Below are 5,005 nucleotides of genomic sequence, written 5' to 3' on the forward strand. Positions count from 1 at the left end.
GTCTGACCTCTAAACCTTTTATTGTGCTGATTGTAGTGTGACTTATTGCCTTTATGGAACTTAGACTAATGATTGTGAGAAGACCCATTGTTTTATTGTGGCTGAAAAGTCAATTGCACAGTTTCAACAGTCTCACGACGCATCCTATACTCCTCTTGGACACATATTACTATTAAATCATTTAAATCTTATTTATCTCACTAAGCATTATAAGCAACTTTTAGCTAATTAAATTGGCCAGGAAGAATATTAAGAACATAATAAACCAGAAAATGCTCGATAATGGAAATTTTGAGGGCTTCTAGTTCAAAGGATATATGTATCATTTTCATAATGTACTCCCTAACTCTACTTGAACCATCATATTTCATACTCATCAGTCTGTCCATCAGGTTTCCAGTTTCAGGTTTATCGGATTCAACAAACCTTTATCCTATAGCATCCAAAAATTTTTTAGCTTTGTCATTGTCCGGAATAGCTCCCATAATTGAATCTGATATAGAACGTTTGATGATCTTTAAACAAAGCCTGTTTGTCCTATCCCACTTTTGATACTCATCCACATATTCGGCAGTGCTCTTACCAGTAAGTGTTGAAGGCTGCTCCTCCAGGGCAAAATCCAATCTCAAAAGACCAAGTGCTATTTCTACATCTCGTTTCCATCTCACATAATTATTCCCAGTCAAGGTTTCAATAGTAGATAATTGACTTGAAAGAGATGAGGCACTCAATACTGTGGAAACATGAAATAATACATTTTATGTAATTATCATCCAAACATAATGCATGCAGTCAATGGATAATAACAGATCTATCTAATTAATATGGGCTATTAATTAGACAGTCCGTAATTAAGCTCAAAACTATATGAGCTTCATACCGTAAGAGCCTTGTTGCATCATTGTAAAGTTACATTTGAGCTGACTAAACAACATGCTATAAGGTACTCTTAAAACATATCATAAAGCTAATTAGTAAAATCACATCAGTTTCGAAATACCATCACCTTTAGGCAGAAGGAAATTTCTAGACTAATGCAATCTCATTAACTACTTCTCCTCATTTTCTAAAATATCACACGCAATAACACCTTTGAGAAAGATATTATGTGCAATAAATTAGAAAACAAAGATATCTTTTTTTTAAAAAAATAACAATATCAATGAGTGTGCCACTTTGGCGGCTACCACTGTAACACCCCACTTAATTAACCCTTAATTAATCATTAAGTACTCTAGATTAGACTTTTAATTATCAGTTAATCACTTTCATTAAGGTTTATAATGGAATTAGCATTAATGTTGGTACTTAGTATTAATGAGTTAAGGATTAGAGAGGCAAGCCCATTAGTAATTTTGGTGAGGCTTTTTAGGACCCAAGTGCATTCATGGGCCCAGCCCAAGAAAACCTTGAACCAAGCCCTTAGGAAAATCAAGGCTAGTTTTGGCCCAAGTATAGGAAGGCATAAGGCCTTTGGTGTAGATTGAACCCTTGGCCATTTTTAAGCCCATACGTCCCAAAGTCATGTTTGGACTCATTTCACCATTCAAAAACCAAAAGTCTAACACACCATACTATTGATTTCCTTAAGTCCAAATCACACTCAAAGTACCCAAGTTAAATTTTGAAAATTGGCTAAGGACATTAACTATCATACTTGAGGTTAGTGCACTTTAAGCCATACTTTGAAGCTTAATCATGCTTAATCTTTTCTTAAAATTTTTAATTCAAATTTTCTTGGATTAATAATCCCTTAAACCATGATTAGAACATGTTAATACCTTAGCTAAACCATCCCACATGTCACTAAGAAAAATGACATAACAAACCCAAATCATGCTTCAATCAGTTTTGTGCATTGCCCTTTGTAATGCTTGGATTGTTTTGCCCTTGGCCCAACATTTTTGTACTTTTTCCTCAAGGGTAATATGATCCTTAAACATCTCATGAGACCCTCCTAAACTCAGTTTGATCCTTGGACAAAATTGGTTGTATCAACCAACTCAAAGAACCAAATCAGGTGCACCTTGGTCCAGTTTGTGTAGGAAGCGTTTGGATTGAAATTGAACCAGTCTCCTGCCATGGTTTGCACCACCACCACACGCCACCTCCTTCTCCACCAATCAACAAGAAGTCCCATGAACATCATGAAGGATTTTGACTCATTTTGATTGCCCAAAAAATCCAAAACCGAACTGATTTTCTGCCACCACAAAACCACCTCCATCCACCTGTTTTCAAGGATGGTTTGAGGGATCTTCTACCACCCAAATGATGCCCCACGACCTGGAGTCATCTACAGGACCCTTGCAGCTACAATGGAGATGAAATGATGGTGGTTTAGGGTACTATTCCATTTTGCACAAGTGACCTAAGCTCATGCAAGCAAATTAAATTTTCCTAATTTGAGCACCTCCCACTTCACCCAATCACCAAGCCCCCAAGCGAACGCCCCTCACCTCTTGGACACCTATAAATATTTCCCTCTCCTTCTCATTTCACCCACACCACAGCTCCAAGCATCCTCTTGAACCTTGAAACATTTTCCCCTCTTAGAGATCAAAAGAGTGCAAACCGAGTGAGTTTTAGTGAGTTCTTGAGTGTTCTTGTGTAAGGCAGCCTAGAGTGCTTGAAAGGCCACAAAATTTGCAAGTCTTCTTCCTTTTGATCTTAGCTAGCATGTCAAGTTTTGTTTCCAATTTTTGGTACGAAATTTGGTTGAGTCTTGAGAAGATTATGATGCTTAATGCAAAATCGGATCAATTAAAGGAATGGTTGAATGGTTGAATGTTTTTAATTAAAAATTTAGCTATGACATGTCCTAAGCATGATTTTATATGATCTAACATTGTCCTAACATGATTATGTAATGTTAAATTTGTGATTAGAAGCATTTTATGATAGATTTTAAATCTATCTTGTTTTGATTATCAAGCATGAATCGGCATATTTCTGATTAAAGTTTTCTTATCTTTGATTAATTATTGGGATGAACTTGATTGCTCAAGGATTAGACTTCATAATGTTTCTAAAGATGTTAGTGATCATTAGTGATTAAATAAAATCTCATATGCATGCATTCATAGGGATCAATAGTTGAAAATACACATAGACATCAACTAGAATGCATGCCATTAGTTGGGACTAATTGGACAAGTTCCACTTTGAATTTTGAAAATCCAAGGGTATAGATGGTTTTAGAATGCCAAAAATATAAATTCCATGAAATCTGGTTAAATTTGAAATTCGTTTGCAATTAGTGAAAATTTGGGACCTAAATGACAATTTTTGAAAGTCAAGAGATATTTTTGTAAATACCTAATTTTTGAAACCTTTGATTTTTAACCTATCCATAAGAGTATTAACCCTAACTTAATATACAAATGATTTACGCAGTTACGACGCTAATTTCAAATTTCTTCGAAAGTTTGTAAGTTGGCCTCTAACTTACACCTTAATAAATTTCTTATGAATTATTAATAAATGCTTCATTTATTCTTCAATTATCATTTTGAGTATAAATTATCATGTCAAATGACACATTGAGTGCATACGTACATAACATATGACATTTTCACCATTTTTATATATTACATTTATAAATGTCATTTTTTTTTTATGAAATTTACTACATATGCACTTGTCATGAAAAATATTTTTTTAAAGTTTAGCATGAAAATCATTTTGTCATGACCCCAAAGGCCAGGATGGAGAATTATCCTGGTGGAACTCCTCTGTCCACTATGGAGTGTTCAATAATGGAGTGGTAACCCCCGGATTGACGAAGAACAGTCAACATGCTTCAAATGGATTCTTTTTAAATAACGCCGGAGCGAAGTTAACATATTATGACACCTAACGTTAGTGGGTGTACAAGTTATAATTTTTATGATGTTATGTTATTTACCAATGCATTGAGAACGAGTCTATAGACAACGTAGTTTCAACGTAAGTTATACTACGGTTACCGGCAGGTACTTACAGTGCATATGGGGAACTGTGACATTATTACACGTTATGTTATTAATTAAGATAATGATGTTAGTCTATGATGATGAAAGTTTATGATGAAATTTTTATGAAGAAGTTATGTCTTTTAAAAAATGATGACGAAATTACTTACTGAGTAAAAATCAGTCTTCATATTTTTAAAAGATGTTGATGAATCTGGATGGGAGACATGCATTGCATATTTATCATTTTTCATAATTGGTTTATCTTTGTATCAGTTAGTTGTTTAACTTATTGAGATTTCGAGTAAATCTCACCTTTTTATGGGACCACTATACTCAGAATAATAGACGTTGTGTCAGGAATCGACCAGAACGAGATTGATTGAGCACTGGATTCACATGATTGAGGAGGAGCTGGATCTGGAGAGAAAGCTGAACTTAATTTTGATGTTCATAGCTCAAGTTCTTTATGTCTTAGATTACATGAAGAGAATGATATGACTTTGTATATAAGTCTATGCTACTTTAGGATTTTGAACATGATGATTATCTAATGAAGTTGAGATGTTTTAGTTATTCTGGAATATTTTTCACCTTAACTTTTTATTTTCGTTGCAATTATTGCATACTGCTAGTTGCATACTAAGATGCATTACATATTAACTGTCATGAGCGGGGGTATGTAACCTTATGTTGCATGTCCCAACACTCTAAGTCTCCGTTCCATCCCAAGCCGAGATTGAGGGCGCCACAACCACCCACTAATATTTCAAAAAATTTCACTTAATGGAAAAATGAGGATAATCTGAATGTCCATGAAATACAATCACAAAATGATAGTCATAATCATCAACTTGACACAATTAAAGTCAGAGTTTAAATGTGATTGAGAGACAAAATCAGTGTAAATAGATCAAGTATATAAGACAACATATATGTCTAAAATTAAATATGAACTTGAAAATCATATATTTACAAATAATACTTATAACAAGTTACAAAATTAATATGCATACAAAACATGCTTAGAGAGAGAATACATATATGCATAG

This window comes from Juglans microcarpa x Juglans regia, chromosome 3D (assembly GCF_004785595.1).
Source record: "Juglans microcarpa x Juglans regia isolate MS1-56 chromosome 3D, Jm3101_v1.0, whole genome shotgun sequence".
NCBI lineage: Eukaryota > Viridiplantae > Streptophyta > Magnoliopsida > Fagales > Juglandaceae > Juglans > Juglans microcarpa x Juglans regia.